This window comes from Musca autumnalis, unplaced genomic scaffold (genome assembly GCF_047663935.1).
Source record: "Musca autumnalis isolate F117 unplaced genomic scaffold, ASM4766393v1 scaffold_1, whole genome shotgun sequence".
In the NCBI taxonomy this organism is placed as follows: Eukaryota; Metazoa; Arthropoda; class Insecta; order Diptera; family Muscidae; genus Musca; species Musca autumnalis.
In genome coordinates this window covers 128,410,556-128,438,227 of record NW_027411644.1, presented here as the reverse complement: position 1 = coordinate 128,438,227, position 27,672 = coordinate 128,410,556, and the positions used below count along the sequence as shown (strand labels likewise).

Genomic DNA, 27,672 nt, shown 5'->3' with positions numbered 1-27,672 from the left:
ATAATAGAATAAGTAGCGAGTACCGAGAGAAAATCTAAAAAATGTATCTCGATAACATTATAATAAATAGTACGCTGATAGTGATCAGGTTTAGTTTGCAGATTGTATTAAATTCAACGATTTACGTTTTCTACGTAAACAGATACAAAGGTCCTAAACAAACTGACTAAATTTTTTATTGCAATAAAGAAGTTATATAAGAAAATAAGATTAATGAATTGTTTTAAACCAAAGAAATATGACAATATATCTCATACCAGTATAAATGAAGCTTCATCTACAAAGAATCTTATGAAAAATTTTCATACTGATAACGATACCACGAATCGTGATTTGTTGTATTCACAGTTCCAAAGAGAAGAAAATAAAAGAGGTCGTACGATGAAACTTGATCTTAATTTAATTGTGGATATTAATGATGATCAAATTACAATTAAAAAGGAAACATGGGTTTAACCATAATTTTGAAAACATGACCCTACCATATTTCTATATAAAATCTATAATATCATGATAATTTTAACATTCTGGGAAGACTTTTATCATTAGGTTATAATTGGATATATCAAAACAAAATTCAATAATGCCTAATTGAATCTGATTGTGCTACAGCTCCTGGTTCAACAGGTCCCTAATAAGGTTCAACAGCTCCTGTTTTTTATTCAACATCTCCTTCATTTAATTCAACAGCCCCCTAATCAGGTCCTACAGCTCCTGAATTTAGGTCAACAGCTCTCGAATTTGGTTCAACAGCTCCCTAATAAGGTTCAACAGCTCTTGAAATTGCTTCAACATTTCCTTAATCTAGCTCAACGGCTTTTGAATCTGGCTGAACAACTGTCTAATATGACTCGATGGATCAAATTTTGTACCATGTTCTCTTTAAATATTGAATGTTCGGATGAAATGCCTTATATAAGTAAAAGGTTTCTGCTTCAGTTCATACCAGAGGGCATAAGAGTTGAATAGTCTTAACAAAAAACAATGGATGAAAACATTCTCAAAGAACTTACAAGATCTAGAATTATTTTGAAAAAGATATTAAATTCAATCTGATTTAAATTTAAAAGTAAATGAGTAGGGGAAAACAATGTGTTGTCCAAACCAGTATTTTTATGGCTCTGTGTGGTTTGCTTTACCTAGTACGGCTTGTTTGTGTGGCCTGCTTTGGCGCAAGCAGTGGGCTTGTATGGTTTCCCTAGGTGCCAAATATATTAAAAATAATTTGAGAACATATTTAACACTCAATTAAATTGAGATTACAAGATCGACAGAAATCTTACCGACTTGGCGAATTGGAACCAGATTAGTTAATTAAACGTTTGACAAACGAATTGTATCGTGTTGTCTTCGAATACTCAACCAGGCAATTAAATGTTCTATATAGATTTAGAACAAAATTAATCAGCGAAAAACATGGTATAAGTTTTTTAACAAACTCACCAAATTAATAGGAGAAAGTGGGAGTTAAGTAATGATGACTTCCAATAAGGAAAATTCGAATTTTTATTTAAGATTGGAAGAAATTATAACTTCTAATAAGTAAAATTCTAATTTTTATTTAAGTTCATTAAAAAACTGCAAATGTTCTTAAGTATGGTTGTCGACAAAGTGGCCGAGAAAACCAATTCTTGCCACCATCAAACGTATCGAAAGATAAAGGAACTCAATGGGCAAAGAAAATTGTTAATAAACAACGTGCAACTAATGAAACGATGATACCTAACCAGAAACAAAGGTGTCAAACTCAGAGGACGTTTTGTATGTGCATCGATCAACAACCTTATTGCTGAATATGTTTGATGTCCTGCAACTAAAAGTAACGTATCTTGTTAGATTCAAAATACTGGCAAGCGCCACTTTACATCCCCCCGACCTACATCAGACTTTGGGGATGTATTTCAAAACCAAGGCTGATACCGCTTGCCAAAAAGTGAGAAAATTTGCTAATTACCTTTAAGGTCTTCCAATTCGTAATACGAACTACTAATTTTCTTCCGTATTCGAGCTTTCAAGAACGTTGGGGCAAGTTTGGCATTATAACCCTGCTTGAAGCAGCTTTGTTTGAAGTTACGTCTATACACTTCTTGTCCCACCTTATAGCTAACTTCTTTGGACCGTAGATTGTATGACTTTTCATTACGCTCGAACTGTTTGTTCACTAATTCAGAGGCTCGTTTGACCACAATGTCCCGTGAGTCATTCCTATCAAACCGCACCGACCTATCCTCAAGCATCTCAAGCTGCAATGAATATGTAGCCCCATTTGTTACCATGTCTTGTCCAAACGTGATGTAGTAAGGACTAGTACCAACAGCTGAGTGCACTGATGAACGTAAAGTGCAGCATATGCTACTCAAGAGCTTATCCCAGTTCCTTTGATCCGATTTCACATAGAATTTTATGGCAGCTAATACCGATCGGTTAACCATCTCCGATGCATTTGCTTGAGGAGCATATACCGCTGTATAAACATGCTGAACCCCATATTTTTTCAGCAACTGATTAAATGTATTGGACCTGAATTATGTTCAATGGTCTCAGGAACCCCGACAGTGTGAAACAAATCACTCTCAATATATTTTACCACCACATCGGCCGTGAATTTCTTAATAGGTACCAAAAAGGGAAATTTCGAGTAATGGTCAAGAACTGTCCGGATTTCGACCTAGGGTAAGGGCCAAGGAAATCTACGTTTTTGAAAAAACCTACAAGCGTCAGTAGTTTTCCCCATAGGAGGTCTGAGATCAGTGTTCGGATGCTTCGTGGATTTGTAAATTTTGCACTGATTAACATAATCCCGTACGTCAACAGTTAAATTAGGCCAATAGTAGTATTTCCTTACCCTGGCTAAAGTTTTGTTAATTCCACTAAACTAAATCATCGTGAATCTGATCACCTGTGGCACGTTCTGTTTGACGATAAAGGTAGCCATCCATAATCCGAAGATCTGGCATATTATCAAGATTCTTGCCGATCTTTTCCAGGAGTTCTCGATACTCATCAGACTGAAAATGGGTCGAGTCCAAATCAACAAACAAGCCAACATCATTTTCCACGTAGAGAGGTCTTCCGTATTGGCCCTTGAAAGAGTATCAGGGACCACGTTTAGACTACCACGCCTATGCTGAATGCTAAATCTGTACCCCTGCAATTTTAAAGCCCATCGAGCCAGCCTTGTACTCAGATCAGTTTGGGACATGAGCTACTTTAATGACGCATGGTCAGTAATTACAGTGAACTCATGCCCTTCAACGTATGGTCTGAAGTTTTTAACACTTAGCATTGCTGCTAAGCATTCTTGTTCGGTAACTGAATAATTGCGTTGGGATTGGTTGAGTTTCCTCGACATAAAGGCGATAGGTACCACTTCACCCTCCGCATTCTTCTGTACCAATACGCTTCCTATTCCTGTTCTGCTAGCATCACAGTGTATGAAGAGCGGCTGTGAAAAGTTAGGGCTGTGCAGAACAGGGGCTGAACTCAGATGAGATTTTAATATTTCAAAAGCTTTTTGGGCTTCCTCGGTCCATACAAATTTTTTCTTGCCTTTCAGCAGATCAGTCATAGGTGTGGTAATTGTGGCGTAGTCCCTAATAAACTTTCGGTACCATCCGGCCATTCCCAGAAATCTGCGAATTTGCTTCACAGATTTAGGGGGAGGGAACTCTGTGATGGCAGACACTTTTTCCGGATCGGTTCAGATCACCCCGTTCCCCACTACACGTCCTAGGTATTTTACTTCAGGGACACAGAGGTGGCTTTTTTCGACATTAATCGTTAGGCCAGCTTCTCGAATCTTCCTAGCAACCCTCCTGAGCACCTCGAGATGCCTTTCGAAAGATTCCGATATGACCAGAAGATCGTCAAGATAGACGAACACTTCCGCCCTGAGGTTCGCCGGTATCACTTTGTCCATTAAGCGGGACATGGTATGCGGGGCATTGCATAGCCGAATGGCATTACCTTAAAGTGATACAGGGGTCTACCAGCGACGGTAAATGCAGTCTTTTCCCGCGACCCCAGGTCCATAGGAATCTGCCAAAAGGCATCCTTCAGGTCCAGGCTGGTTATAAACTCCGCCTATTGAGAATCCCATCAATCTGGGGCAAAGGCTAAGCGTCTCCGACCGTGACAGAGTTCAATTTTCTGCTGTCTAGACACAGTCTATTCTCTCCGGCTTTCTGTGAAGAACGACTGGAGAGGACCAAGCGCTGTTGGATTCCTCAATTACATCGAGTGCAATCATCCTGTCTAGTTCTTCATATATCATTTTCTCTATGGCTGGGGACACCGGAAAGTGTCGCTGCTTTATGGGCCTATTTTCACCCGTATCTATGGAATTGGAAATTACGTCGGTTCGACGCAATCCTTCTTTGGAGTATGAGGGAAAAAGTCCTATTATTTGGCTAAGTCGCTGTTTTTGAATTGCCGAAAGAGGGATCTGGACAGAAAGCTCTGATAGACCGGGAGATGTAGTGTCACGAATGGGAGGAGGAGTCCAACCATTTTATCTCCAAACAAACCAGTTTCCTCTTAAAAGTTTTAACCTTTTTCCAAGAGGATTTCATTCGGTTTGAGGATCTAGTGGACTTCTTTATCCTATCCTCACCGAAAATTCTCTCTCTGGCATTGTTGAAGTCCAGTAACCGAATTTGGAGCGGCCTAAAGCTATTATGATTAGGGTCTGATTGAGCAGGAACTAGTGCGGACTTATTGGGACTCGAATTGATTGATACTATACAGGGTTTGTTTGGAATGTCAGCGTTGTTTGTAGAGGTGAAAGGTCTGTGAATGATTTTCACTCCCGATTCATTGATCGGTGTGACATGGTTGCACACTTCGGTGCATTCGCTCTTAAGTTTTTTTGGATTGCATTTGGGGTAGTTAGGCTTATATGTGTCGGAAGCACCAGAATATGGTACGTTCCGACAGACACTCCTGATAACGATGTCCCGTTTTCTTGCAGTTCCAACAAACCAAAGACAGAGCGGAAATCTCATCAGGCAGTAACTCCTGGTTACTTAAAATTTCTGATTCCTCAACATCTAACTCAGAGATTCCTTTTACGGCAGGTATTGGTTTTGCTGATGCAAAGCCATGTCTTCGACGCATATCCTGCATACAGAACTCTCGCCGTCTGCAGGTCTCCCTTAAAACATGTAAGGATTTTATTTCAATATTCAGTAATTCATGCTGGATCTCAGGGAGAAGATTCCTACGCAGTATCTCGACCAATGTATTGTCGGAAAGTGGAGTTTTGAGTCGATCAGTTACAGCGACAAAATACTCGTAAAAACTATCGAAAGACTCATTGGGCTTCTGTTTTCGCTCCCTAATGAGTTCTCGTAAATCAATATCAGTGCGAGAGTCCTGGTATTGTTCCCTAAGAGCCTTACACAGGGCATTCCAGCTTATGGAAGAGACCGAATAGACCGAACCGAATGGAAGAGTACCTCCAAAGCCAATCGTTGGCTTTTCCTTCAAATAGAGAACTCGCATTTCCGCATAATAAGTCGAAATTTCCCTGCAAAGTCTGGGCAGTCAGAGCCTCTACTCTATAAATAAAATTATCGACTGACAACCCATTCTGACCCCCATTAAATTTCAGTTTCCAATTTGTACCTTATCGGGACGAGACTGAAGATCGTCAGAAGTGTTCGAGCCATAGCCTGATACATTAAACCCAGAACTATTATGGTTCAAGGGGGGCCTATTAGGACCGTTGTTATTTCGCCCGTTATGTGGGGGAATACCGAGATCCCTAAATGTATGATCTTCCACCTCGGGAAGTGTCGGCATATGAGGAGGAGACGGTACTGCTTGCTGATTTGGATTGGCAGGCGAATTATTGATCACCAGCCTAGACAAACTAGCTGGAAAATTTTGTTCAATTGTTTGATTTATTTGTACGTTAAATGCTGCGAGCTGAGATGATACACTTATCCAAGCATGATTTATGAAAATTATGTCCACAAACTATTCTCTGTAATATCGTCGCAGAAGTGATAGGCTGATGGCAGGCATCACAATTCGGATGAAGATCAACTCCGGAAGCGGCAGTTGCATCACCTGCCACCAAGGCCATAATTGAAAAGTAAATGCAAAGTTATTTATTCCAAAATATTTCAATTTTTATTCCAAAAATTAGAGAAATAATCATGCGTTTGTTTCTAATATGAATAATTTATTTCACCAAGCCACCCGAGACTACCTTATTTCGCACAATGTCTAGAGAGCCTTAATTCCTCCCAGTAGGCAACTGGAATTAATCTAAAGACAAATTAATGCTAATAATTAAAATATCGATTCCTCCTCTAATGAGAAACAACTATTGGAAAAGAGTATAAACACTTATCCGCGGTACAGCTTTCAGAAGACAAAGTTTAAGTAGATATCGAACGATAACCAGGGATAAAACAAAAAAATATTTATTATACAGGTGGTGTAAAGTAACAGCCATGGACTAAATTAGCAAACCAAAAAGAAAATATCATAAGTTCGAACAATCCCACAAATCCAACATAAATCCCAACAAAAATAAATTTCAGAATTTATGTATACTAGCGTTTAACCTAAGAAAAAACTTGTAAGATTCTAATAAGAGAATTCATAAATGTCCAGGAATGATTTATAATTACTTTTATGTTCAATAATATATAACTGAGAAGTAACAAAAATATTGACTGTTTGATTCCACGGCGCGCCGTGGCGCTTGGGTCAGTTGATTTACTCAAAATAAAGAAAACCATCAAGGAAATAATGCAATATAAAAGATAGAACTACAGTTAAAGAGAAAATTTACCACCAGCCGGATTGGAACCAATACCTGTCCCAATTTCACAACCTTGTGAAAATTAATGCTAATACTTTTGTCCTACTCTATGGTCAGAACCAGCTCAAACTACCAGAAACTGTACTACAGCTAAACTAGGGGCAAAAATAGCAACATGTAGAATAGATTTTAAAGGGAGATCGATTCGAATCAAGGTTATGAAGAAATAATGTGACAATTATGATTCTTATAAATTTCATTGGTTCGAAAAAACCTCAAGAAAGGCAGACAGGAATAGGAAAGTTAGAATGATTGGAAAAAAATGAATCCGAACGAAAATTTTGAATATATCCAATAAAGCATAAAATTCAAACGATGGAATTGTTAAAAATGATTAATGTTCTGGCCCCACGTTGGGCGCCAAAAATAATATAAAATGTAGCGTACAACGGTAATAAATGGAAGAAGGTGATATCATTACACATTGTAGAAGTGAGAGCACCTAAGCTACCGGCCTTATCACTCGTAGGCTTGGGTTGGGTTCGATACTTCTGTGCCAGGTCTTCAGCTACCTTTACGTATATTATTTTAGAAGAAGTGCTCTCGGTATGAAATAGAAAAGAGATAGATAGACTGATAGAATTGTTTATTTCCTAATGACGGCTCAATACCTAAAAGACGAACTGAGGAACTGCGCCTTATATGCCCACCCAACCTGATCACAGGTTTTACTTCCATAGAAAATTTTCATCCTGTGATTCCCTACTTTTAAGTAACTTTCCTTGCCTAATTTGCCATGGAATCAAACAAGCAACTCGTTCACTCGAAGTGAAACATTATAAATTTATTCAATAACATCTTAAACATTGACTCTAAATGTCTAGAACTTAACCTCATATAGGAAATTCAATCTGATTTAAATTTAAAAGTAAATGAATAGCAGGGACGTGCCAAAATTATTAATTAGCGATTCAAGCATGTCATCTTAGTAGTACTGTATGCGGTAAAAATCTTAATATCTACCAGTTTACTCTTTATTATTGAAGATACCCACTTTAAGATACTGTATCTGCATAATATAAAAATATTTGTGTTTGCCTGCCAGCTGATCTTGCTACTGTTATCAAATGTGAACAAGGACCAAAAAACCAGTTTACTCACGTATCTTCTAATATATAAAAGGCAATGTGTGTATGTTAGTATGTTTGTTTGTATGTTCCGAATAGACTCAAAAACGGCTGAATAGATTTTCTTGAAAATTTCAGATAATGTACTGGGAACACCGGTGGTGAAAATAGGCTATATGTTTTTTTGAATGGTCGTCGCGGTAGTGAAATATCGCGGTCATCCCAAATTATTCAAACATGTATTATTTCAGATAATATACCTAATTTTAGTAAGCGTGACTACAAAACCGCTATAACACTGGCTTCAATATGTGGGATAACGCGGTCAACGCCATAGTTTGGAATACAGTAAAATCCCGATAACATGAGATGTCACTATATAGAAATTCCGAAAAATCGATTGGGAAATCTTATGAAATTTTGTATGTGGAGTTTTTAGGTCTGAGAATTGGTCGTAATTTATTTTTTTATCCCGCTAAGTGTTTAAGAAAACCGCGAAATTCAAGATACTTTTTAACTTTACTTTACAAATTGTTTGCATTGCTGAATGGTCGTTGCGGAAGTGAAATATCGCGTTCATCCCAAAATTTTCAAAAATGTATTATTTCAATTAATTAGAACGGTCATAAGCTGTCTTTTACTGCTAAGAATAGTGACCAGTGGTCCTCTCCACAATGTTTTTAAAAAAATCAGATATCTTTGATATTTTTGAACATATTGTTTTCCCTGAATGATCGCGGTCATCACAAAGTTTTCAAAAATGTATTATTTCAATTAATATACATAATTTTAGTAAGCGTGACACAAAAATGATATGAACACTAGCTTGAACAAGTGAGATAGCGCGGTCGTGAGCTATTTTAATATGTCTAGGTGTAGTGACCGGAGGTTCTCCTTCAATTTTTTTAAAGTCCATGATATTTTTGAACGTTTTGTTTACAGATTGTTTGCAATACTACTGTATTTACCGTCTTGACCCTGAATGGTCTTCGCGGAAGTGAAATATCGCGGTCATCACAAAATGTTCGAACATTTATTATTTCAGATAATATACATAATTTTGCGTGCCTAAAAATGCTATAAACGCTGAACTCTAAACAATAAGTAGGATAGCGCGATCAACTCCACATTTTGGAATACAGTAAAATCCCGATAACTTGAGATGTCACTATCCAGAGGTTAAATCCACCAAAAATAGCGAAAATCAAGCGCCACCCTTCTGTGGGAGCTATATCAAAACGAGGACGTATACTGAAAATTCTCTGCAAGACTGTTTACGACCCCCAAAAGTGACTATATCTCCAAACTATCGAAAATCGGGAGGTACTGCTTTATGGGAGCTATATCAAAACGTGAACCTATAACTGTTGCATACCGGGCGCAAATGAAAAGGCGTGTCTTCAGGTCGATACGAATATTTATGCTCTCCTCTTTAAATTACATTAAAACCAAATTTTAGCCATTTCGGTGTGATAATGATGTTAAATCCTCAAAAATAGCGAAAATCAGCCGGTACCGTTCTATGGGAGCTATATCAACACGTTAACCTATAACTGTTGCATACCGGGCGCAAATGAAAAGGCGTGTCTTTAGGTCGATACGAATATTTATGCTCTCCTCTTTAAATTACATTAAAACCAAATTTTAGCCATTTCGGTGTGATAATGATGTTAAATCCTCAAAAATAGCGAAAATCAGCCGGTACCGTTCTATGGGAGCTATATCAAAACGTGGACCTATACTGACAATTCTCTGCAGTAATAATTACGACCCCAACCGAGACCAACAATCCAATATATAGCAATGTTAATTGACGTGCACCGATCATTATATGTGGGTCACAAAGTGCTTTAAACTGTCAATTTATGGTAAAGGGTATAATAAAAGAGATTTTATATCTTAAATTTGGGGGATACCATTACATTGAATTTACGTTAAAACATTGATTTATATCATGAAGTTTCTAGAGGAATGCCTAATTATGGCTGTATCAATGCTGGATAGATAACTGAAGTTTACACGGAGAACCCAAACAACGGGCCAGCAACGCGGACCGGGTCAGCTAGTAATGGATAAATAAGAGAATAAAATTATGATAATATGTTCTCACTTACTCACGTAACAGAGTGTTTACTCCCACGACGAAAGGCCTTTCTATGTTGTTGCTGTAAATGTTGCTATAATTTTAATGGATGAGAGTTACAATCACGGAGAGGCTGGCTGTTTGCTCAAACATCAAAAATGTTGCTAGACGCTTGGCAACAATCACCTGCAACACGCTTACGATTAAAAACGCTTACAAAGACAGATACATGAATCCATCAACATTATCCAAGATCACAACCAGTTATTCTTCTCTTTACATTGTTTTACAATGTTTGTGTGTCACAGTCATCAGCAATCTGTATGTAAATATGATTGTGTTTCTGGTTGTGGGCTTATCAATGTCGAGGGATTAGAGAAAAATGCAATAAAAAACTCACTATTAACCAACGCTTAGAACTAATTCGTGGCACGTGAATTACAACACACAATGATTAATACAATATTTTTTAATTTCAAAGGATTTTCGTCTTTGGGGTTTTCCGTTTTTCATCAATTGTAAATTTCCACCACACTAGGGAATATTCTTTCTACTTTTTTCGTGTGATTCACTCGCGACAAATTAGCCCTATATACTGGAATTTATCAATGGAGTTATACTTAATAATGTAGACACTTTTTGGCTTAATTTTTTTACTCCTTATTTCACAGAGCTTCACAACAAATTTCCACTGGCTGTCAAAGCATTGATATCTCCAGTTATAAATAATTGTTGGGGGTAGCCACGAGGGTGTCTTGGCTATACTCGCTTTAATGATTGACAAAAATACTGTATGGAATGTCCAGCTCTCTAATTCGATGTCACAAACTTTATAAACAATTGTTGGGGGTAGCCACGAGGGTGTCTTGGCTATACTCGCTTTAATGATTGACACAAATACTGTATGGAATGTCCAGCTCTCTAATTCGATGTCACAAACTTTATCCCGCGATCGGTTTACAACCCCAGCGTCTTGTGGTGACAAGCAAATAACTTTAGAAATTCAATCGTCTGACCTCTCGATTACAACGTACAGCAAGTCTTAGCTACCCAAATAAAACGGAATTGAGGATCATGATAATTTTCGGACAGTCTGAACAGTTAATCAACTACGCACTGGCTACGCATGTTACAAATCAAATCGCCACTACCCTCAGTTGGAAGTATATACTGCCAATCCTAGAATTTCTGGGGGGTGCAGTCAAGGGGAAAACAATGTGATCTCCAAACCAGTATTTTTATGGCTCTGTGTGGTTTGCTTTACCTAGCACGGCTTGTTTGTGTGGCCTGCTTTGGCGTAAGCAGTGGGTTTGTATGGTTTCGCTTGGTGCCAAATCTATTAAAAATAATTTGAGAACATATTTAACTCTCAATTAAATTGAGATTACAAGATCGACAGAAATCTTACCGACTTGGCGAATTGGCACCAGATTAGTTAATTAAATGTTTGACAAACGAATTGTATCGTGTCTTCGAATACTCAACAAGGCAATTAAATGTTCTATATAGATTTAGAACAAAATTAATCAGCGAAAAACACGGTATAAGTTTTTTTTAACAAACTCACCAAATTAATAGAAGAAAGTGGGAGTTAAGTAATGATGACTTCCAATAAGGAAAATTCGAATTTTTATTTAAGATTGGAAGTAATTATAACTTCTAATAAGTAAAATTCTAATTTTTATTTAAGTTCATGAAAAAAACTGCAAATGTTCTTAAGTATGGTTGTCGACAAAGTGTCCGAGAAAACCAATTCTTGTCACCATCAAACGTATCGAAAGATAAAGGAACTCAATGGGCAAAGAAAATTGTTAATAAACAACGTGCAACTAACGAAACGATGATACCTAAACAGAAACAAAGGTGTCAAACTCCATATTCAGAGGGAGTTTTGTATGTGCATCGATCAACAACCTTATTGCTGAATATGTTTGATGGCCTGCAACTAAAAGTAACGTATCTTGTTAGATTCAAAATACTGGCAAGCGCCACTTTACAAAAATCGGGAGGTACCTTTCCCTGGGCCAAATTTAAAGGGAAAATTTGAGTACCCCCAACGAAGTCTAAATACTAAATTTCAGCTATTTCGGTGGAATATTGAGGCCACAACGTTCAAAATACCGAAAATCGGGAGGTACCGTCCTGTGGGGGCTATATGAAGGCATTGACTGATACCGAACGCGTGGACCGATACCGCCAAAATTCTGGGGGAAAGTTTAATTCGCCTAATGAATACTACGTATTACATTTCAGCAATTTTTGTAGGATAATGATGCTAAAACCTTAAAAATACCGATAATCGGGAGGTACCGTTCTATGGGGGCTATATCAAAACGTGGACCGATATATCCCATTTTCAATACCAACCATCCTGCAAGTAATAAAAACTTCTGTACCAAATATCTTTAAAATTGCGAGCTGTATCTTGATTTCAACAGACAGACGGACGGGCGGACGGACAGACGGACACGACATAGAATTTTATGGTGATCAATAATATATGTACTTTATAGGGTCTGCGACGAATATTTCGCTGTGTTACAAACGGAATGACAAATTTAATTATACACTCCATATGGTGGAGGGTATAAAAATTACATTATATTTTTTGTAATCGAACAATATAAGTATATTTATTTACATGCCAATGCAAAATAACAAGACTTTCAAAAAAGAAAATGCAGTAGCAATCTTATATAAACGACTATTGCAATCTCTGCTGCACATATCAAGAGCTTCCGGTATATATGGATAATCTTCTTCATCATCTATGAGTCTCAATTTTATTTTCTGGAAAGTAAACTCCAATAAGATTAGCGAACACTTCCTTGAAAAGTTGTGGCATCCTTTTCGAGTCTTGGTCCATCATTTTATTCGGATTGTAATTTCTTTCAATTTGATCAGCTATTGTAGCGAGATAGTTGTCTGTTTCACGATCATTCCATTCTAAAGATGCGTCTTCTCCGATACATTTGACGATGAAGTTTTGGGAATCCATATTTGAATCGATTGACAGTATGTTTGCTACTGAATATTTTGTTACTATCCAAATGCAGTTTTCTACATATGATTTTTTATAAAAATTGTGTTTTTTTATCTAACCCACCAATATTGTTTTGACCATAATGACTTCTTATATTTATTTTTGATGTAAACATACAAAGAATAGTGTGGGTTCGAAACTCTGATAACAAGGCGACTTCAAAAAATAAACAAATCCAATAGGATCACATTGTGGCTGAAGGGAAAAGGCGCAAGTATATTTGTGGGCAACCACATATCTGAGGATCAAGTACATGTATTTCACAATCTTATGAAATAAGGTTTTCCAGGTGTGTGGGGAAGGGTGACAATAACTGTGAAATATTGCGTCAAGGGCAAAGGGAAGGCTGAAAATATGCGACAACATAACTTAATGTAGATGCATTTATACTGATCATAGAAACATATAAACAATAACAACTACAATAAACACAAACAACAACAATTTGATAGGGACATTTTTGTTCATATTAGAAAAACAATGACAATATGCCACACACGCTACCCAGCACACAATCCTAGATGTGTACAAAAAAACTAAATACAATGTAAACAGGTGGATGGCGGAAAATCAAGACCCAATCAGGGTGATCATGAGTAAAAATTCCCCAACTTTACAATTTTTTATTTCCATATTTATGTGCAAAAAGGGAATATTTTTGTCGGTTCGACGAGAATACTGCATAATTAAGTGATTCTAGTAGTTTTCAACATTTTAAAATATAGATTTTAAAAGAATTTCACTTCTCAAAATTATTTTCCGTGCGGAAAATTCCGCGGGAAATATTAATGACAGCCCTGAAATCATTTACAATATTATCAAACAATGTTCAGATGGAAAGCGGAACAACAACAAATCCACACCTGCATATTATTAACATATTTGTTTTCTGGGAAAGTGCCAAAACCTCATTTATTTGACCCAGGCGATTAGTTGAGATGTTTAGTCTGCTTTAAAAATACACACATTATGATCAAGTAGCTACATGTATTTCACAAACTTGTGAAATAATGTGTCCGTGGCAAAGGAAAGGGTGAAAATATGCTACAACATAATCTAATGTATGTAACAAAACAACACACATGGTAGGATAGATGCATTCATATTGATCATAGAAACATATAGTGTTGAAGCGAGTTCAACAACTAGAGTTAAAATAGTTTTAAATATAGAAAAATATCATTCGTCTATTTAGCTGGTAACCTTTTATACTGAGTTTACTCATTGCATAAAAGACTACCACTCTCATATTAATTCCATTTCGTTTCGCTGAAAGAAAATGACTGCAAACAACTGCAGCCATGCCATTGTAACTTCACTTGTACCAAACCCGCAGACGACAAACCGTCTCTCAATAAAAGAACCCGCTTACTTTCAAAACTTTACAAGAACACAAAGTCTTTTAATTTGTCAAGCTCAACTGCTATTTCAAACTGAGGGAGTTTGCCACCGCAAAAATAACTAACCGCTACAGTCCACTTTGGGTGATTCCATCAGATTTGAACATGGTCCTTTCGAGCCTTTAAGAACTGAAGAGGAAATTTTATTTTCGGATTACGTCCACCGCTTATTCTCGGAAATGTCTTAGAAGGTTACATCATGAGCAGAAGGTATGTAAAGGGATGTTATATGTGAGCAGCGAGGGGGTTCTGTTTGTTCCTATTGCTTGAATTTCTCGAAAATTCAATTCTATCCATAAACTCTGGTCAAGCCACGAAAAAGAAAATACACCGCAAAAATTACATCTATGTACATACTTACATATGCATGTAATCCGTCTGAAAAAAATACATCAAAAATGTCACAACAAAAACTTCAAAAGGAATGCAGATAATTTGATTATAAATGTCCAAAGGTTGTTTAACTTTGCAAGTTCTATTGGTTCCATAATTATCTCCCTCTCTTTTGTTTTTGTTGCCGCAAAATAATTGAACCATAATCCATGGTGCACATCTGCAGCGAATTCACATATACATTAATGAATAATTATCAGAAACCTTCAAGAGAAATAAAGTCACACATAAAAATGAGACCTATTTACAAGAAAATAAAAGGAAGAGCTAGGCCAGCAACAAACTCTTAATCGTTAACAAAGCCCCCCAATCGTCTCTTTGCCCTTACTTACACACCAAATACACACTCTTCATCATTTATCCACAACACCCATAAATATTAAGGAGGCATTAACATTGTCATCGTTTGACAGTGCTATGCACAAATCAAACAAAGCTGAGTTTTCGACAACATTCTTCGATTCAGTATCCCAGCTTAACTGACACTGTTCGTTAACAGCCATCAATACTATCAGCTGTTAAGCAGACAATAAAATCTTTTCGGGTGTTTATATGTGTGTATAACGCAAAACAGCACATTAACAGCCACAAATTAATCGCCTGTAACGCCAGTCACAGTCACCGCCCACCCCACCAATGATCAAATTAATGCGTAGAGAGAATATGCTCCTTTTTTAATTAAGTTCTGTCCGGGTGCTTGCAAGACGTCGTACTTTGAGAAAAAACTTGAAACCTCATTTGGAATACAAAGAACAGACAAATAGCGCTAATTGTTCAAGCATAAAACGATGTGTTGTTAAAAATATTATTGATGTGAGGAATTTATTACATTTGCATTACACTTTCCCTTCGAACGAAAAATTGGAAAAGAAAATAAAATTGAAAGTGCTGAAAGTGCATGAAAAGAAGAATATTGCAAAGGAAAGAGGTGTCTAATGTTCGCTTAGCCAAATGAGGCCCAGAAACCAAAGATCAATTTTTTCACAGTTTTATTGTATTAGAAAAAAAAAATTTTGCTACAATGAAAAAGGAAAAAGTGAAAGAAAGGATTGGCTACGGTGAAAAAGGCTATTTACAAAATGTCATCCAAAATTATATTTTTAATCCGAAATAAGCTGATGTAGAAACCGAACGCTTAAAAGTATACATGTTTATTGGATTGGTGCTAGGCAATATTTTACAACAACGCTGCTACAAACAAAAACACGCATTTTGCAATTTGCGAACAAGCAAAAAGTAATAAACCTGTTTTGGAATTTGTTGTTTGGCTGTTGCGGAGACAGTAAAGTAAAACAACAACATCATCACCACAAGAAGACTGTACTACCGAAATAAACGCACAGTAAACAAAGAAACTGTTGGGACAGTACCTTAAACGAAAAGTGTATAGAACATTTTGAAGGATTAACGGAGGAAAAAAATCTTGTCTATGGATTGTCATTTGTACGAAGGAGCTGACTAGAGGAGTAAGTACGAATACGTTTTTTCATAAATGTCTCACTTACAAAACAAGGTAGCCCGCGATGTTTTTCTTCGTCTCAACTCAGATTTACTTCACTACTTCTACTTTGAGTTCGTTTGTATATTTCCACGAAATAGAAGACCACAACAAAACCGATGATGTTTGGATTTGCTTGCATTCTGCCAAGGTCTAGTTAACAGTCACGTAAAGAGTACAACAAGAAAATCCTTCAAGCTGTCAAAAATGTTTATGTTTTCATACAATTAATTCACAATAACAATCAATTCAATCTGTCGAGAATTCTACCATTTGGCCGTTTTACGCCACCTTATTTTTTCATCTTGCTTTGTGCCTTGCGGTAATAATGAGGAGAGCAATCAAGGCGATAAACAAAAATTCGATAGATACAGTACCTCAAGGTACGTTTACATTGGCATTCGATATTGGTGCTTAACTATGGACATTTTTACAAAGACACAACTGACAAGGTGTAAAGTTCTGGTCGTCAATACTGCTCGAACCTTTTCAAAGGAAAAATTCAAGGTTATTTTTTCCGAACGGCTGTTTTTTCGAGAACCATTTACGAAGATAAAAATCTGCTCCATTGCAACTTATGACAATCTGTTTCAATCCCTGCTCACATATACATCTACAAAGCTTTACATTACCATTATCTTACAATACTGCTGAATGCGTCAGAATATATACCTTTTCAGAACATGCTCATCGCCCGAACATTGGTCTTCCGCTGCATCATATTCAGTTGCGTTACAGCAAGAGGGCCCGCCATGTTGAAGCGAGTTCAACAACTAGAGTTAAAATAGTTTTAAATATAGAAAAATATCATTCGTCTATTTAGCTGGTAACCTTTTATACTGAGTTTACTCATTGCATAAAAGACTACCACTCTCATATTAATTCCATTTCGTTTCGCTGAAAGAAAATGACTGCAAACAACTGCAGCCATGCCATTGTAACTTCACTTGTACCAAACCCGCAGACGACAAACCGTCTCTCAATAAAAGAACCCGCTTATTCTCAAAACTTTACAAGAACACAAAGTCTTTTAATTTGTCAAGCTCAACTGCTATTTCAAACTGAGGGAGTTTGCCACCGCAAAAATAACTAACCGCTACAGTCCACTTTGGGTGATTCCATCAGATTTGGACCGACTATAGGAAGCATAAGAACAACAACAATGCGTACAAAATGCTAGGGACATCCCTTGTAAGAAGCAAAGGAACAACAACAACAATGCTACAATATGCTAGGGGCATCCTCTGTAAGAAGCATAAGAACAACAACAATATGCTAGGGATATTCTTGTTCGTATTAGAAATAACAACAACAATATGCCACATTCACCACACAACCAACATACAAAAACCAAAGAACTGACAAATAAAAAATGCCCATGAAAATTGATTTTTGATGTTCAACCCCAATCCTTTATAAAAATGCGCACAAGTGTCAATTGATATAGGTTAAACACATGCATCATTCATGTCTATTATAAAGGGACAAAAAGCAAGGCTCACGATCATTTATTAGCACACAAGGTAAACAAAAATGCCCACGAATACTCCTATGGAAACCACATTCCCATGGAAAAATGCACATAAGTCTCAATGACATGGGCTAAACACGGTAAAGGGATATGCAAAGGCTCATAATGATGAGCCTATTACAATATTATCATACAAGGTAACAGGTGACTGGGGGAAACACGTGTGATAATATCCATATCAACGGATGGACACACACATTGTTATGTATTTGAAACCAATTGAAATTTTTATTGTTTTTGAACGGTTTTAATAATTTTTGAATGGATTTTAATCTTTTTTGAATGCATTTTAATTGTTTTTGAATTTTAATCGACTTTGAATGCGGCATCCCTTAGATCTACAAAATACTCATACATTCTACTACCGGCATTTTTTGCATGTCTTTATAAATTTATTTTCTGCTTTTGGAATTCACAAAAGAATATTATAATTTAAGTGCAACGCTCAAAAATGAACGGGGTTGGTTAACCACCCCCGTTACCACTTCCTCCTCCCTACCTGGGGATTCAAGATTATCAAATGATAAAAAAGCCCTCACAACATGTTCTGTCGCGCCCATTAGTAACAATAAATCTCCACAATTCTTTACTGCAGTGCCTTCGCAACCAGCTTCTTTTGCAACTCAACACAATATTTCTACTTCCTCATTTCCACAGTCAACTCCTGCTCCCTCAGCAACCCCTAGATCGACACCAACTTCATATCAAGGATGATCATATCTTTCTAATCAGAACTTAAATGAATCTGATCAACCACTATCGATCATAGATATTCCGCATACCGAAAACAAAAATAAAACACAAAACATAAATTAATTAAACACTCATCCCTCCAATACAACTAAAAGCACAAACAACACAGACATTTACAGCTTCAATGAAAATAAAAACAAAGTCATGATTTTCAATCAAATTAATAGCAGCGACAACGATTTCAAAGCTGTATCTGTATACCGTTTCAAATACAAAAATTCAGATGGCCAGTATGTTCCCTCACAAACCGTAAAAGTAGGTATTGTGGCGAATGGCTTGTTAAAGAGGTAAACATGTTCAATTGCTGGATTGCTACCGAATTATATTTACCACCTGTTCGTCTCTGCAAAAACTGCGGCCGCATATGCCACATTGCTGCTAGATGCAGATCAGCAAAGAGATGTCTGATTTGTGGAGAAAATATTGCATGTCCTATTAACTGTACGGCTCCGAAATGTGACACATGCCTGTCAACAACTAAATGTAACTCCTACTGTCTTCTAGCCAGATGCATTTTATACAATATTGAAGACCACAATGGCCTAGATGTAAAAAATGCAACAAGTATACCATCGAAAGAAATATTCAAGAGTCAATGGCAATTTTAAACCTATCCAGAAACGAATGCCTCCAAAAGTCGCCCTCCAATTACTATGAAATATTAGATGAGCCGCAATACGAAAACCAATTCCCTTTAATATCAAGAAAAAGCAAACCTCCAATTACTTCGTTCAATGATGAACTCAATCGCAGACAAACTAGAGTAAAATATAATAAGGTTACAGCCAAAGTTCCTAAAAGAACACTGATCACAGCAGAACAAGAATGTTCTCTACCATCCAAACCATCCTTTGATTTTCAAAACTTTTCGAAAGTATCTGAGTATGAAAACATTTTCTCTAATTTTACCAAACAATTGTCAATTGTTCTAACACACGCAAAATGTACGGAAGGTCTAAAGTCTTAGACAATTTTTCAAACGCCATAATGACACCTTTAAAAGAAAAGCCCACAACATCAAACATAACTAATCATGATAATTCTCCAACATAACTTTCAAAGCTTGAATAAAAACAGAAACTATCTAGATTTCTACTTAAATAAGTTTGCTGTCGATATATGCATTCTCAGCGAAATTTTCAACGTCGGTGCGAATGCATCCTCTTCCTACGTTAAAAACTACAAACTATTCTGCAAACAGAGAAGTGATAATTATGGCGGCGTTGCCATATTATATAAGAAAAACATTAAAATGGAAAAAATTGCCTTCAACACTATCTTGGACATCTTAATTTGTGAAACCACAAACTTATCTAAAAATCTAACGCTTGTCTCCGTGTATTTTCCACATTCGGTAAAATCGAATGTCTTAAAAACTGAACTATCAAAACTAATAAACTTTTTGAATGAAAAACCCAATGTCATAATTGGCGGCGATTTTAACGCAAGAAGTAAATCATAGGGTGACCTTTTTGATACAGTTCGAGGATCCACTGTACAAACTCTGATGGACAGCTCTGTTTTTAGATGCATGAATGATGGCTCTGCAACTTTCAAAAAGGATTTATTCGATAACTCCTTTGGTTCTGTGTTAGACCTTACTTTCACAAATATTTTCGCATCTTTTTCATGGAGCGTCAAAAACATAAGTATAGGAGGAAGTCACCACCGACCGATTCTTATAATCATTGATAACTGTACACCAAAACAGCAATATTTCCTAGCAAAAAGATATCCTCTCAAAAACATTTCTAATCTCAATGTTGAAGCAAATATGAATTTCATTCAATTCAAACTAAATCATTCAATTAAAAACTCAACTTTTGCAGTTGGATCTGAGACCAAACATAATTCATGGTCGAATGAAGATCTCAGCAGGCTATTACGCATTAAAGATGCAGCGGAAATGAAATTTGATAAATACAAATGCATACAAAATTCTTTAACTCCAATTGAAGCAAAGGATAAATTCAAAAAAGCTGTAAAGTGCGCCAAAAATCGAGTAAAAAACGTTGAATTTAGCTTAATATTCACAACTCCAAAGCGCTTTTTCGCTATGTAAATAGCTGCAAATCTTTTTTGAACCGCAAGCAGTCTTAAAATGGAATGCAAACAATAATGAAACTTTCCTTCGTCATCTGTGAACAAGTTCCAAATAACAATCAAACGATTTAGGCAGTGACATTTAACCACCAATCTATCGACTTCTCATGCAAGGTCTGGAGAATGTACTAGAACAAAAGAAAAAACCTTCCGCAGCCGGCCTGGATGGAATCACGTATGAGATGATCAACAGTTTGTCATGTGAAGGTAAATACAACCTACTGTCATCATATAACACATTATGGGAAAGTTGTGAGTATTTTGAAGAGTGAAGAAAAATTAAAATAATCCCCATACCAAAAAAAGGGAAAAATTTAGATATTTGTACCAACTTCCGTCCAATGCCTTATTATCTGTGCTTGCAAAGATATTAAACCTCATGGTCAAACAAAGACTCATGCCTTCCTAGAAGAAAACAATATCCTACCTCCAAGATCATATGCATATCGCAAGCATGTTTCAACATCAACTTGTATAAATGATATTCTTCATACAATAAACTCTTCAAAGGAAAAAATTAAAAAGTTATTGTTCTTTCAATGGACGTCTCTAAAGCATATGGATGCGTCGATATGAACTGTCTCCTGACCATTCTAGACGAACTAATTATCCCACTTCAAATACGAGTATGGATTGGTAATTTTTTTTTCTGTAAAAGGACTCTCATTATAGAAAATCATTCTATGGAAATCTACAACGGTATTCCAAAAGGTAGGTGCTTAAGCCCAACCCTATTCAATTTATACACTTTAGCTCTTCATGGTGTGGCCAATGATAAAACCCAAGTGTTTCAATAAGCCGATGACTTTGTTGTACTGGTGGCAAGTTGAGGTTTCGATGAAGCCAATATCTTGCAATTTAAAACCAACAGCATGGTTTCCTTATTTAAAAAATTAAATCTTTCAAAGGGAGGTCGAAAAACCCCCCATATTCTTTTCAAGGGAATCCCAGTAAAAGTGGTAAAGTCCATCAATTTCCTAGGAAGAAACATCAAAAATTGCCTCTCACTCAAAGAACACTATGAAGAGGTAAGGTTATCCTGCAAAAATAATATTAATGCACTCAAAATGGTCACCGGGCCCAAAAGTGGTATTCATTATGCGAAAGCAATAAACTTATCAAAATCACTGTTCTTTTCGAAAATCGAATATGCTATATCTTCTATGGCACACAGGCCAGCATACATAAACAAGAATTTTAGCAAGCTTTCAAAATCAAATCCTAAGTAAGAATATGGGCCTTGTACCCTCCACGCCAAATCATGTGGAATGTGCTCTAGCTGGAACTCTACCCACAGACTTAAGAGCACAAATCCAGGCTGCCAAAGAACTAATACGATTAAAAATTTACAATACTTCTTTATACACATAGTTCACCACCAACGTTTCCGAAAAAACTAGCATTGGTTATGTTCACTCCAAATTTCGCAATATATTCGACAACCTCAGAATTGGTTACAATACAAATGCCTCCAACAAGTTGGTTTTTCTTCTTAATATCTTTAATTCTACAAAAAACAATACATCAACAGAATATATTAGAGCACACTACTAGAAACTAATCAACGATTTTAAGTCGCAAGCCGTATCTATTTGGGCCACGGATGCTTCAGTATGCAACATTTCTTCAAAGCAAAATTTCGTTTACAATATTGACAAAAAACTTTCCTTCCATACCGGTGAAGTACATGCCATTGAAAAAGCCGTTGATCTAATGATCGAAGACGGTATTAGCAAATCTGCTGTATTTTTAGACAGCAAAAACGTCTGTTTTTTACTTCAGAACAATACATCGCATAATTTCACTGTACACAACATTATGCACAAACTTGCAAACTCCGAAATTCTCGAACTTTCTCTCATCTGGACACCTTCTCATGTTGGTATTTCGATCAACGAAACAGCGGATTGTTTTGCCAAACATGCTTCAAACGCTAAAGCGTCAATAGATCACTGTCTCTCCGACACAGATGCAGCCAAACAAAATGAATCCTGCTTATGGAACGAGTTTGTTGATACCTACAGGGAAACCTCTCGTTTCAAAGGGTCGTACTTTTATCAATTCTTTCCAATGCCATCAAACGAAGCTTGGTTCAAAAAAGTCGATATGAAACCTGAAAATATAAAAATTATCAACCGTCTGCTCACTGGGCATACGTACAGAAAAAATATTTCCATAGAATCGGCGTAGCTGACACGAATTTGTGCGAAATCTGCAATGAGATTGAAGATGAAAAACTGATTATCCTTCAATGTAAGAAATTTGAGGAAAATAGAAATAATTTTGCCTTTTTCAAAGAATACACCAACTTACATGATGTCCTGAGATCCAGAAACCGTCAACTCTTAGATGAACTTCTTAATTTTATATCAGAATGTAAAATTGATTTGTAATCCTTCTCTTTTTGCCGTTACATTTTTATTTTTATCTTTTTGTTTTGATACCATTTACCATCATACATATACAGCACACTTATACATACCCTGTAAACACAAAACTTTGTAAACATCAAAATAAATAAATGAGTACTCACGTCAATCAAGTAAACGATTACATGCCCTCGTGAATGAATACGAAAGTGTTCTACCACCAACATACTTGACGACGTATGGAAGTACAAAAAAAAATTATGTTATTGAACAAATACATTTAAGAGACTGAGAGAAGGATGTATTAAAGTTTAGCCAAGTGATGTCGCAGCATCTTTGGGAGAATGTGTGTTAATTTTTAATTTTCGTTCTTCTTTTTGAATGGAAAAACACGTTTCTGAGCGGCATGATAAAAACAGACATATCTCAGAAAGCGTTGTTATCCCCAGGGAAAAAACTAGCATAATGTTGTGATAAAGATTACATAACAACGCGCTATTAATTTCCGACAAGCCACAGACCATCTTGAAACGGAATCATTCCTCCTTGTCCTAACAGCAATTTTAGTTGGTCCCCGCAAGATGTCAGGAAGAAAGGACTTGCCAATGTTTGAGAGAAATATTACATTGTGCAAAAGTTGGACAAATGTCAGTCAATACTGTCAATTACTGTGACCATCAGCCATTTATTATATTAGTCACTGTAGGAATGTTTAAAGCTTTTGGACAAATATATCTTGAAGCATGAACTTGACCACTACCACATCATACCGATGTAAACAAGACCACAAAGAATACCTTTGGTAACAATTTCAAAACGATCTTCGAACAGCACTTAAACTGCAAAGGAATGGACCTCATAGTCCATACCTGATCTACGTCTGTAAGAAATAATACGAAAAACAATATTGGAACCAAATCAGTTGATCCATTCGAGAGTTGTCGTGTGCACTATTTTAGCGAATGTGCTTGAACTTTTATAGGGGCAGATGAAGTGGACCGATATGACCTATTCTCAAAATTTATCAAAGTTTGATCAAAACATTACTAGGACCAAAATCTGGACCGGATCGGCTAATGTGTTCGTAAGTTATACTTAACCGGATGGACTTACATGGCTAAATCGACTCCAAATTGGCTGAAAAATTATAAATTACAAACATACAACGTTTGTCAGAATCATTTTGACAGAGAAGGGACGGCAAAGCGAATGCAATGCCGTGAGCATAAGGTTACCTAATATCATGGGTTACAGCAATATAGCCTATTCCTTATTGAATAGAAGATAAGAGTTGCTAGATTGTACTTAGGTTAAGAAATATTTTGTAAAGTGCCGTTCACATAAGCCAATAATGTCGTATGAGATGTCAAATTTGACATTCTTTAATGTTGCACACGTGGTGTGACCCCAATGAAAATTTGTATCTATCAAAAAGATGTGGCAACTAATATATATCTTTCTCGTTTAGGGTGCCCTTTATTGGACTATGTATTTTTGCATGCATTTCAGAAATAAAGTTTTGAGAGATAACGATTTAACCAAAAAACGCAAAAAAAAATAAATAAAGAAAATGAAAAAGTGAGCAAGATTATTATTTTTAATAAAAAGTATTTTATTTGCTGCGTGATTTAGTTTAGTTTATTAGTCAATGGAATTCAACATACTTAGAGACTGGGATAACAATGTATTGATAATTCATATAAAATAAAAATTATTCTCACAATTTGAAAAGGCATGATTTAAATGCTTCTTTGGGCGTGCTGAAGTCAATACATGGCTTTCATTCATTTTTAAATTTATTATTGATGGAATTTAGACTCAAAAATGTACCAATGTGCCCATAATTAGTGCGGTGAAAATGAACTTCAAACAAATTAGCAGTTCGTAAGCTTCGCGAAGATACAAACATCGGAATGCAAGTACACCCAGGGAATCAATGATATTGTTAATCAAATCAAAGACAAACCAGGCAGATGGAACACTTACTCGGCTTGTTAATGTTTGCAATCCAAGCAAAAAGCATCTAGTTTAATAACTAGGCATTTCAATTGGAAACATCGGTTTGAGAGCAAACTTCGTAAAGTACTTCTAAATTTTTTCAAACGTCCTATGTGGGTTTTAAAAGTAGTGTTCCATACAATTAATGAATATTCAAGTTTAGATCTGACAAATGATGTGTAAATAATCTCCCGCTACGCACATTATTAAATGTGGTAATGTAACAATGTAAGATACATGTATGTTTAGAATAAATATTACACTGACTTCCTGGCGCAATATATGACAGCGATATTAACAAATTCTGGTAAGAACCATAAACATAAACATCAATATGATCCAAAAGACCGTTGTCATCATCAATACTTATAATATGAGACTTCACGTAAGATTTAACAGCAACGAGGACTCCACCAACTCGTGAGCAACCTGTTCGACTGGCGTTTCTATCTTTACGATATACATTGAACAAATGTCAAAGTCACATTGAGAAGCAAAATTCCATATATCATTAGCTTTTGAGCGAATACCGGACATGTTTTGATAAAAAAATTAAGTTTCAGTGTTTTATTTATAAATGCACTTAAAACTAGAAAACAATTTGTCACTTAGCCTCAATAAGTATATTCTTTCTCATGATGGAATCTCCCAAATAAAACGCTTGCGTTTAATATTGCCACCATTTATAATTTAAGTACAGGCGTTTTATTTGAGAGATTCCATCATGAGAAAGAATATACTTATTTAGGCTAAGCGACTAATTATTTTCTAGTTTTATGTGCATTTATAAATAAAACACTGATACTTAATTTTTTTAAATAACTTTTTATTTTTAACTTTCTAGTAAATAAATTTTGTCGACCACTGAGAACAAAATTATAGTCAACTTAGACCGAAAATGTAGATAAAAACTTCAAATTGCCTGAAATCGTGTGGTATAGTTATATAAAGGCTATACCAAAACCTGGACTAATGTCCATAATTTTTCGTGGGGACGTTTCTGTATCATTGAGAACTCCAATTGCCAAGTTACTGACAATTCTGCTAAAAATGAAGATAAAATCGTTAAAAAACTTCATATCGGGTCGTACCGCTATATCGGGTCTATGCCCATAATTTTTTGTGGGGAAATTTCAGTACCATGTTGGATTTGGTTTCATGTTCATGTATTGTCATCCAAATCTGAAAAGTGTGCAAAGTTTCAGTCCGATTGGTCAACTGCAACTGTGTTAAAAATGAGTTACCAGATTTGAACTAAACGGACACCAAAGCAAGTTAAATAAAACACTGTAAAAACACAGTAAAATGGACCAATATTGGTTTTGATTTCATATTCATGTATTGGCATCCAAATCTGAAAAGTGGGCAAAGTTTTAGTTCGATTGGTCAAGTGCAACTGTGTCAAAATTGAGTTACCAGATTTGAAAAACAAGATAAATGAAACAATGTAACAAGTTAAATAAAACACTGTAAAATGGACCAATATTGGTTTTGATTTCATATTCATGTATTGTCATCCAAATCTGAAAAGTGTACAAAGCTTTAGTTCCATTGGTCAACTGTAACCGTGTTAAAAATGAGTTACCAGATTTGAACTAAACGGACTCCAAAGTAAGTTAAATAAAATAATGTAAAAATTGAAAACATTATGTTGTTCATATTTATATGTTATGTTGATACGTTGTTATGAACGTAAAAGCTGAAAATCGTATGGACTTTGCCAAACATATAGAATGTCGTATGCATAAAATGAGTGACAGCTTATTCGACCTCGATGGCCCGTCTGAACTCAGCTTATATAAGCAAATAAGTTTAAAGTATTAAAAATAAAATTCAGTGTCTCATCAGCATATTATGGTTAAATATAACGGTTTCTATGCAACCCTGTACATATTTATATTATCATACTTCTCCATTACAACCTTGTATTTACTACTAAAATACATCACGCCCTACGAGATGCGATCTCGCTTCTTAAAAGTAGTACGTAAGCAGAACAAAACTCAATAATGTCACTCTGGAATCTACCTTTGAAAAACCTACTTGTCAACCAGCTTTTAATAAGTTTTGGCAACCGAACTGGTTGTGGAAATCAAGTGAAATAATCAAAGTACAAAGTTAAATAAAATCTCATTCAAAATTCAATATGCCATGTTTTTAATGGACTTTGGATATTAATGGACATCCTCAGACGAAGAATTGCTTCAAATTTCTTTATCGCGAAATGTACCATCAGCTTGAGACTGCGGAGATTCCGGGACATCTGTGCAGAGATTTTAATTAAAGGAGAATATATGTAGAATACATTAGGTGTAGCCATCCATCATATCATATCATAACTTTCATGACCAATGATAAATCTACAGAAATAAACACCGAAAAAGTCAAAGTTGGGAAAATTTTATTAAAACAACTTTAATTTATTAGTGGGGGAAAAAATTGGCGATGTTTACCAAGGGGTAAGGCAGGGAAGACTATAGTTTCAGATCTCGCCACAGATCTTCATCAGTTCCCTTGTTTCTTGTTTTTCAACAAGAAACTTTTTATACCCAAGTGTCAATTGCTCACTCAAATAGGTACGTGAGCAAAGAAACACTCT

The 27,672-nt window shown here is 36.0% G+C and overlaps 1 protein-coding gene and 1 long non-coding RNA gene across 6 annotated transcripts in view; both read right to left on the bottom strand.

The window, feature by feature from the left end:
- The window catches only part of side-VII (sidestep VII transmembrane protein), a 1,783,907-nt gene that overhangs the window by 1,439,009 nt on the left and 317,226 nt on the right, over nt 1-27,672 (bottom strand). The gene's annotated exons all lie outside the window — the stretch shown is intronic.
- LOC141406755 (uncharacterized) lies at nt 22,715-23,305 on the bottom strand. The gene is made up of 4 exons (XR_012413502.1): nt 23,240-23,305; nt 23,020-23,189; nt 22,867-22,918; nt 22,715-22,819 (listed from the first exon to the last, which is right to left on the bottom strand). It is a non-coding gene; the product is annotated as an uncharacterized lncRNA (long non-coding RNA).